Genomic DNA, 10,210 nt, shown 5'->3' with positions numbered 1-10,210 from the left:
TTGGTTTTTTTGAGACAGGGTTTCTCTGTATAGTTTTTGGAGGCTGTCCTGGAACTTGCTCTGTAGACCAGGCTGGCAAACTCACTGAGATCTGCCTGCCTCTCTCTGCCTCTCCAGTGCTGGTTTTAAAGGCGTGCACCATCACTGCCTGGCTAATTCTGCTTCTTTATTGAGCCAAACAAATGTTACTGGGAAGTACAAGGACAGGGACTCTTGTAGTATTGCTGTTCTACTGAATCAAACAGGCTTTTATGCAGAACAAGATCATGGTTTCTAGAGAGTTCTTGACTGTGGGTTCCTATGAAAGCTCAGCATGAGATTTCTGTGTGTGTGTGTGTGTGTGTGTGTGTGTGTGTGTGTGTGTACATGGAGGCCTGAGGTCAACTTTGAGTATCTTCACTCTCCACCTCACTTTTTTCAAACTGTTTCCTTATTTGTGTGTCTGAGTGTGGTTTGTGTGATGTATGCACATGTGTGTGTAAGTGCATGCACGTTTGCACATGTGTGGAGGCCAGAGGAGGTTGTCAGGTGTTATATGTTACTTTCTGGCTACCTTATTCCTTTTAGACGGGGGAGTTCTCTCTGAATCTGGAACTCATTTTTTTTAGCTAGGCTAGCAGCCAGCAAGCCTCAGTGATCATTCTCCCCCCAACGACCATTTCGGCATCAGGTTATAGGCATTCATGAAATCAGACCCAGCTTGTCATATGAGTGCTTGTATCCAAACCCAGGCCCTTAGGATTGTGCAACAAGTACTCTTAACCATGAAGCTGCCTCTCCATCCCCCTCCATCTTATTTTTTGAAAGAGTTGCTTTTATTGGAGTGGGGTAAGACAGGATCTTTCTGTGTAGTCCTGGATATCCTGGAACTCTCTCTGCAGACCAGGCTGGCTCAAACTCAGACGTCAGCCCTCCTCTCTCTCTTGAGTGCTGGGATTAAAGTCATGGGCCACCACTGAATGTACCACCACCACCCAGTGAAATAGTCTCATTTGAGCTTTCTGACTTAGCTGTATTGACTGGCCAGCAGGCTCCAGAAATACTGTTTTGCCTCCCTGGTGCTGACGTTACAGGGATATACTGCACTTTGCTCTTTAAAATTGCATTTCATTCATTTTGTTTCTGGATGTGTGTACATTTGTGTATGCACAGGTGTGCCATACCGTGTATGTGTAGGTCAGAGGGCAATTTGTGGGAGTTGGCAGGAGAGATTCTACCATATGAGTCTCAGGGACTCAAAATGATCAAGGATCTGTGGCTGATACCTGTAACTGCTGGGCCTTCTCCGTAGTCCCTGGCTTAAAAAAGGAATTCCAAACATAGGTTGAGGCGATCCAACACAAATTTTCATGCTTTCCTACAAGTACTTTATTGCCTGAGCCATGTGTCTAGCCCCAGGATGAGATTTCTTCAGCATTCCCAGGTTTCTAGAATGAACTCAGGTGGTCAATTTCCAGGTCATCTAGGTACTTTCTGTATAGGCGCCATGCTTGTGTTCACAGAGACATTAGGATTGGTATACATTGAGGGCTCAGTAGGATTGGTATACATTGAGGGCTCAGTTGGTAGAGTGCTCGCCTAGCATGCGTGATGAAGCCCTACCTTTATACATCTATAAGTCCAGCACTTAGGAGGGGGAGGCAGAAAGTTCAGAAGTTCAAAGTCATCCTTGGCTACATAGTAAGATCAAGGCTATCCTATGCTTTAAAAGGGGAGGGGGTATTCATGCACAGTTTCAGATCGGTGGATTGTTATTAATTGAGCTAAATATTACATTGTGCTAGGGCTTAACAAGTGTTTAGTTGTTTCTCATATAAAATAAATATAATAAATCAGAATGTGTAATACGAATAAATGAATGACCCAGAGACTAATATTGGGGTTAAAACTTCAAGCTGAATATCATAGAAGTAAAGCAGCTGGCCACTAGCTTCTTACCTCTACCTTAGACTGAAATCTCTCCTCAGCGTGGTTACAGTGTCTCTACTGAGACCTTGCTACTGTCTTACATACTTCCCTAATGTTGGGATTAAAGGTCTGAGCTAAAATCTAAAATTCTTTTTTTTTTTTGAGACAGGGTTTCTCTGTATTGCTTTGGAGGCTATCCTGGAACTCACTCTGTAGACCAGTCTGGCCTCGAACTCACAGAGATCCACCTGCCTCTGCCTCCTGAGTGCTGGGATTAAAGGCGTGTGATCCTAAATGCTGAGGTCATCTTTGTGTGAGTTGTTTCTCTTTCGGACTGAATAAATTTCGTGTAGTCACTGTGCCCTTGAACTACCAGAGATCCATCTACCTCTTAATCCTGAGTCCTGGGATTAAAGGTGTGTGCCTGGCTTCTACGGCTTGTGGCCGACTTTGCTTTCCGAATCCTCAGGCAATCTTTAATAAATCATAAATAACATATCGCTATAAGAATGCTTATTGCTGGTGATTCATGGACCCGGAGAAGTTTCATTTTATGACCTATTTTCCTCTATATACTTGGAATTCTCACTGTTTAGTTGGTAGATGGGGAAACAGAGCAGAGGCTCACATGGGAAGCTTTTGTTACCCAGACCTCCAAGTGGTAGATGACAGTTTTGCTCGGATTAAGAATAAATATTGCACAATAATTCTATTGGCTTAAGATCATAGAGACTCACATTTGTTTTCTTTGGTGCAGTGCTGGGCATGAGATCCAGAGGCTTATTCATGCTGGACAAGTGCATTGCTACTGAACTACACCCTCAACCCTGACACAGAAGCTCTTTTACTGCAAAGGTAAGAATTTCTCTATGGGTTCAAGTTAGTGTTTCTCACATGGAGTCAGGAGAATGACAGCATCAGGGGTAAGGCATTGGAGACGTTGTCAAGGAGATGGAAGGATGCGAAGCACTGACTTTCTCTATAGATTTAAGATTGTTCCTTTTAAAGTCAGAAGAGTAGCTTTCTGCAGTTAGTCAGGCCAGAGGATTGCAGCATAACAGGCCAGGGGTCACATATGATGACAACATTAACCCAGAGGGTTACAGTTCACCGCACTTTGACAGATAGATGTTCCTCACATCTTCTTTGGAGGTAAAATTTGCGTATGTTCCTGTTAATATCTTTTCCCATTTTATTTATGCCTCTTCTAGCATAAGGGAAGCTGCTAAAAACATACTGTTGCTCGCTGACCTGCAACATTAGCCTTCATGGGCCATCCCCAGTGCCTCAAGACACACAGTGCTCTTGCTTTAAATCGTCTGCATTTAAAAACCTTTGTGCCCAACATAAACTAGTTCACAACATGTGCATTCCTTGCATCCCACAGGGACAGGCTAGTGTAAAAATATCACGTAGGTGTGTCAAACAGTAATTAGAAAAACATCCAGGTGTTTCTGTACAGCATTGGCACTAAGTTCCTGAACATAATAGGGATCATGAAATACTGTATGTGTTATGACATTAAAGGTTCTAATACAGGTTCCAGACATGTTTATGGCAATTCAGATTGGGAGTCATGTAACTTTTTTCCCTGGCATGTCTGTGTATTTGTTTGTATTTTTGTGTTTCTGTGTGTAGAGGTGAATGTGTGTGTGTGTAAAACCCAGGACACAACCTCAGGTCTTGTTTTCAGGCACAGTGCACTTTTAATATCTTGATACAGAGTTTCTCACTGGCTTAAAACTTCCCAGATAGGCTAAGTGGGTTTCTCAAGAAGCCCTAGGGGTTTGCCTGTCTCCAGTCTCCATCAGTGCTGGGATTATAAGTATGCACCCCCACAATGACTTGTTTTGCCTGGTTCTGGGAATCAAATTGAGGTCCTGCTGTTTGCAAGGCAACACTTTAACAATTGAGGGGTTTTGTTGTTGTTTTTTTTTTTAGGAGTGAAATCTTACCTGTTGTCCAGACTAGCCTTAAACTCTTGGTCTCAAGGGATCCTTTTGCCTCAGTCTCCTGAGTACCTAGGACATGTACTAGGGATGTAGCTTATCATAAAGTTTGCCTAGAATATACTAGAAGAAAGGAAGGGTGGAAAGAAGAGCAAAGACACTTTGTAATTACTTGGTAGAGCATTTTGCAGAGCACAGATGAAACCCCAAGTTACATCCCTAGCAATACAAACAATAACTACAAAAACCATCAACTAAATGGTTTGGATTTCAAGTGTGTACCATCATTCCCACATTGGGATATGGATTATTTAACAAGAAAAAGACAGGTTCCCCTACAGTTTAGCCAGTTTCATATTGATTCACTCCTTAGCTTCCTATTGAATTTAAGGGCAACGGGTTTCTGTACCAGCTCAGGGTTGAGGTGCCTGCTGGGAATCATAGTCCTGTGCAGAGTTTGGACTGTGGTTACTTCCAAGACCTAGGTTCAAGTTTCTTCCATTGGTTCAAGACTGTGGGCCTGCAGGGCACTGCTAGTGCACACCTTCAATTCCAGCACTTGGGAGGCATAGGCAGACAGATCTGTGAGTTCAAGACCAGCCTGGTCTACAGAGTGAGTTCCAGAACAGCTAGGACTACACAGAGAAACTCTGTCTCAAAAAAGGTGGGACTTCCATACAGGTTAAGGCTGGACTTTCAGGATAATGTCATGACAAGAGTAGCACCAGAAAACCCCATCAAATTTTTCTGTTTCTGATCTTCTTGCTTCTGGTTCAAGTGCTGGAATCACAGGCATTTGCCACTATGCCTCTCCGTGTGTGCGTGTGTGTGTGTGTGTGCGTGTGTGCGTGTGTGCGTGTGTGCGTGTGTGCGTGTGTGCGTGTGTGCGTGTGTGCGTGTGTGCGTGTGTGCGTGTGTGTGTGTGTGTGTGTGTGTGTGTGTTGCTAGGGATTGAACTCGTAGCTAAGGCAAACACTCTGTCAACCTAGATACATCCCCATACCTTCTTACTTATGTATTTATACAATTGGTTAGTAGTAATTAACACTGCTAGCCAGTTCTGTGGGTTTTTTCATTCCTGGCAAGAGCTCTTTCAGTCAGCTGCATTCCCAGTAGGAGAGTATTTCTACAGAGAGTCAAGGTGGCAGTTTCTAGGAAAGATCAGATCATAGATTTCTGTAAACGAGTAAAGAGTTCCTTTGAGAAAAAAGAAGGGGACTGGAGAGATAGCTCAGAGGTTAAGAGCACTGTCTGTTCTTCTAGAGGTCCTGAGTTCAATGCCCAGTAACCACATGGCAGATCACAACTGTCTGTAACTCCAGTTCCAGGGAATCCAAAGCCCTTATACAGACATACATGCAGGGAGGGAGGGAGGGAGAGAGGGAGAGAGAGAGAGAGAGAGAGAGAGAGAGAGAGAGAGAGAGAGAGAGAGAGAGAGAGAGAGAGAGAGAGAGAGAGAGAGAGAGAGAGAGAGAGAGACTGACTGGTCCTGGAGTGTGATTTTTTTTAAAGCTTAAAGTCCACAGCTCCTCCAACAAAACTATACCTCCTAAATGGTTTGGATTTCAAGTGTGTACCATCATTCCCAGATTGGAATATGGATTATTTAACAAGAAAAAGACAGGTTCCCCTACAGTTTAGCCAGTTTCATAGGAGGGAGGGAAGGAGGAAGGTTGGTTCAGAAAAATATTTTCTACATAGTCTGATCAGATATGTAGAAAGTTGTCTAGTCAGGCTTCTTGTAAAGGTCAGGATAGGGAGTCCTTGTGAGGTATCATCACATAGCAGCAACACTATAAATGAGCTCTTCTGCCAGGTGAAGCCATAGGTCCATATGTTCATGAATAAGATTGGCAGGGTTCAAAGTAGAGTCAACACAGGTATCCTTGCTACTACTTCTGATAGAACCTTGCTGTATAGACAGACTGGCTTTTTGCAATCAATTCATTTTATGTGTATGGTGTTTTGCCTATCTGTATGTCTGTACTCTAGTTGCATATCTGGTGCCAAAGTTGGCCAGAAGAGTGTTAGTATTCAGGCATCTGTACTGGCCTGTCCTTGGGGTTCTGACAGGATATGCCCTCAGCTGCAGCCACTAAGAGCACCACCTGTACACATTGACTACATTCCCTTATAAACGGACCCTGCCCACCTCCCATCTTTCTTTCTCCCCTTCCCCCTCTCTCCTTTCCCCTTTTTCCCCTCTCCTCCATCACTCCTGTCCCCAGGAACTGGTCTCTGCCCCTCCTCTGCCCTTTTTCTACCTCTTCTCTCTCCTCTTCTAATAAACCTCCATGAGTCCTTTTGAATGACGTGACTTGCCTTTGTGGTGTTTTTAAAATTACAACAAAGAGGCCCTAAAATCCTCTGGAAATGGAGGCAAAGGTACTTGTGGGTGCTGGGAATCAAACCAACGTCTTCTGGAAGAGCAGCCAGTGTTCTAGACTGATGAGCCATCTTTCTAGCCCCGCTGCCTTTTTGCTTTGAGATAGGGTCTCACTATGTAGTCCTAACTGGTCTTGACCAGGCTGGCCTTGTATCCATAGAGATAGGTAGGCCTGCCTCTGCCACCCAAGTGCAGGGATTACAGTCAAGCATCATCATGCCTAGCTAAGGAAGGACTTTCTGAACAAGTTCCAAACACAAGTCTGTGTTGCATGTTGGATCCTGTATTCCTGCTGTGATACCACAGGATTAAGATGTGAGATTCACCCGGTAGTGGTCAGGACTTGTTGCTGACAGTGAAAGAAAGAGCTTCTACACATGATCAGAGTACCTGTAGGAGTTAAGGATGATAGAAATTTCTATAGAGAAAAGTCAGGTCTGTAGAATTCAGAAATGAGTTTATTATATGTGGGTTGTATTTAAGATGTTTCATGGAGGACAGGGAGGTAGCCCATTAGTATGCCAGGGATGTTCCAGCCTAAGGTCCTCACAGGACCCACAGAGAGATTGAGGTTCACATAGAGGGTCAGGACAGGCATCGCCTTCATGGGTGAGTGTTACATGGGCTCCTTGCTGTGTGCAGTCTGAGATTCCTAACTGGACTAAGGTAGGGGCTGATGTTCCTGTGCAGGATCAGAGCGGATTCCCTGTGATTATTAGAAAGGGAATTTCCTTCCAGGTGTAGTGGATACTGCCTGAAGTCCCAGCACCTTCAAGGCTGAAGCAGGAGGTTTGCCCTGAGTTCAAGTTCAATTTGGATGCATACTGAGCAGAAAACCAGCCTGTGTTACATACAGAGTGAGACCCTGTGTCAGAAAAGTCGAGAAAAACAAAACAACTAGATGGAAATTTCTACACAGCAAGTGAGACCAGGGAGGGAGAGAGGGAGAAGAAAGGAAGAGGGAGATGGGAGGAGGGAGGGAGGGAGGGACGGAGCCCTTGGGCGCGCTTGCTCTCTCTCTCTCTCTCTCTCTCTCTCTCTCTCTCTCTCTCTCTCTCTCTCTCTCTCTCACACACACACACACACACACACACACACACACACACACACACACACACACACACACGAATGAACAAGAGGTCTAGGTGTGTAGAATTGCAGAACTGGGCTGTGCTTCCTGCATGCTGTTCCTATGAGTGGCTGAACCTGTACCAAGATAAGGCCAGGCACCTTTGTAAGAGCAGTTCCCAGTAGAGTTGCTATTCAGTTAAGGGGTATTTGCAAGGTGTGAGAGCTGAGGGCTGAGCTGTTTTGGGGCCAGGCATATATATGGCTTTTATATAAGGCCACAGCCATTCTGGACAATCTCTGAAAGGAATATAAACTACTATGATGCTTTGTTTTTTGAGATAGGATCTCTACATACTTCAAGGCTGGATTTGTATTCACTATGTAGCCCCAGTTGGCCTTGAACTCATGACAATACTACTGTTTCAACTTTCTGAGTTCTGGGATTACAGGTGTGAGTTGCCATACCTGGTTTCACTCAGTGGCATTCATCGACAGGGACTTGGCTCTGTGGGGAAGTTAGGTACCCACAGTGTGTTTGGTTTCTGTGCCTCCATAGCTCTCATGTGTGAGGTTCCAAGGGAAAACTTGTTTGCACGGCTGGGGGCAGTCACTCCATTCAGAACCCATTCCTTAAACTCAGGGTGATTGGGAAAGAGACTTATCAGGTCTAGACCTCGCTTTTTATTGGTGAAATGCATATGAATAGGTTTACTTCAGGCATTATGAACTAAAGTAGACTTTTAAAAAATAATCTATCTTTATTTCATGTGCACTGGTGTTTTGCCTGCATGTATGCCTATGTGAAGGAGTTGGATTCCTTGCAAGTAGAGTTACAGACACTTGTGAGCCTCCATGTGGGTTCTGTAAACTGAACGCAGGTCCTCTGGAAGAGCAGCAGTGTTCTTAACCACTGAGCCATCTCTACAGCCCCAGATTTTTTTTGAGACAGGGTTTCTCTGTGTAACAGTCTGTCTTGCAACTTGCTTTGTAAACCAGGCTGGCCTTGAACTCACAGAAATCTGCCTGCCTCTGCCTCTATCCAACTAAAGTAGACCTTGTTAAACTGTGAGTTAAGAATGAATATGGAGCTGTGGGTGTGATGGCCTATCCTTTTCATTCCAGTATTCAGGAAACAGACAGGTGGGTTTCTCTGAGGCCAGAGTAGTCTACATATTGAATTCCAGGCCATAGATGATGAGACTGAATGTGGGCTTACATAACTGAATGTGGAGGACCTGAAGAATTTGGCAACAGTAAAGTATTTCTGAATGTTTAATGGCCAAAATTTAATTCAAAAGCTCATCCAATGTATTTATGGCAGTACTTGCTTCGGCAACATCATAGTATTGTGGGGTATCCACCAGAGAAGACTCATTAGACATAGGTTTCAGTCGATAGAAAGTCCTTATAAGCCGGCTGGCGACTTCAGTGTGTGCTCAGGATCCCAGTGTTGCCTGAGCCTTTCTCAGGGTGAGCTTTTAAGCACAAAAACCATGTTAGCCAAAAAAAGTTAGCCAGAAGCAAACTACAGTAGCCAAAAAGCAAGGTTAGTACATTTAGAGACTGTCCCAGACCTATGGACTTTAATGGATTGGGTCTTTGTTTTCATTTTGACAAGTGGTGCTGTCACATGCTGAGTTTTATGGCCTGAATGGTATTTTCAAGATGGAGTACGTTGTGTTAAGGTCTGGGGGACTTTTTTTTTTTGGTTTTTCAAGATAGGGTTTCTCTGTATCGTTTTGGAGGCTGTCCTGGAACTCACTTGGTAGACCAGGCTGGTCTCAAACTCACCGAGATCCGCCTGCTTCTGCCTCCCAAGTGCTGGGATTAAAGGTGTGCACCACCAACACCCGGCTGGTCTGGGGGACTTCTAAAATCTGGGACCCTGTTACAATAAGACTTCAATGCAGTCCTTGTTCCTTACTATCGTTCTTTATTTTTTTTTCGAGACAGGGTTTTTCTGTATTGCTTTGGAGGCTGTCCTGGAATTCTCTGTAGACCAGGCTGGCCTCAAACTCACAGAGATCTGGCCTGCCTCTGCCTCCCAAGTGCTGGGATTAAAGGTGTGCACCACCACCAATGCCCGGCTCCTTACTATCATTCTTTCATATGCAAATATCAAATTAATATGCACCAGACCTCATGGCACAGGCCTGTAATCCCAGGCACTTGGGAAACTTGAGATAGAAATATGACAAATACAAGGCTAGTCTGAGTAATTTAGTGAGACTTTATCTCAAAAGTGAAAAAGATGGGAGGCAGATAAGAGAGGATTTGGGGAGATGAGTAATCAGAGTTAGTATACACATGTGTAGAATAAACTTAAAAAGACAAAAAAGGTTGGGACTGTAGCTCAGTGGTGGAGTGCCTGCCTCTCATGAATTAGGTTGAGTTCAGTCCCCAGTATTGTACTAAAATGTTTGACTTTAGTCCATTCCACATGGAGGGATGCTCTCTCATCCTGGACACATGGGGGAGGACCTAGGCCCTGCCTGGGATTGTATGACAGACTCTGAAAATCCCAGTACTCAGGAGGCAGAGGCAGGTGGATATCTGTGAGTTGGAGGCCTGTCTGGTCTATGAGTTCCAGGACAGCTAGGGCAGTTACACAGAGAAACACTGTCTCAGAAAACAAAAAAAAATTACATTTATTTATTGTGTGTGTAGGTCAGGACAACTTCAACTTGCAGGAGTCAGTTTTATCCTTCCATTATGTGGGTTTCCCAAATGGAACTAATCATTGGTGACCTGGAGAGGTGGCTCAGTGGTTAAGAGCACTGACTGCTCTTCCAGAGGACCCGGGTTCAATTCCCAGCACTCCCATGGCAACTCACAGCTGTCTATAACTCCAGTTCTAGGGAACCCAAAACCCATGGCAAAACACGAATGCACATAA

The 10,210-nt window shown here is 44.4% G+C and overlaps 1 long non-coding RNA gene across 1 annotated transcript in view; it reads left to right on the top strand.

Moving 5' to 3' along the window:
- Positions 1-10,210, top strand: part of LOC121135265 — a 90,564-nt gene that overhangs the window by 3,871 nt on the left and 76,483 nt on the right. The window contains exon 3 of the long non-coding RNA XR_005872459.1: positions 2,666-2,763. This is a non-coding gene — a long non-coding RNA (uncharacterized LOC121135265). The remainder of the gene's footprint in view (positions 1-2,665; positions 2,764-10,210) is intronic.

Source organism: Mesocricetus auratus, unplaced genomic scaffold (genome assembly GCF_017639785.1).
Source record: "Mesocricetus auratus isolate SY011 unplaced genomic scaffold, BCM_Maur_2.0 Super-Scaffold_100033, whole genome shotgun sequence".
NCBI classification, from domain to species: Eukaryota; Metazoa; Chordata; class Mammalia; order Rodentia; family Cricetidae; genus Mesocricetus; species Mesocricetus auratus.
Note: the sequence above shows the minus strand (reverse complement) of the source record. Positions and strands in the feature narration are given on the sequence as shown.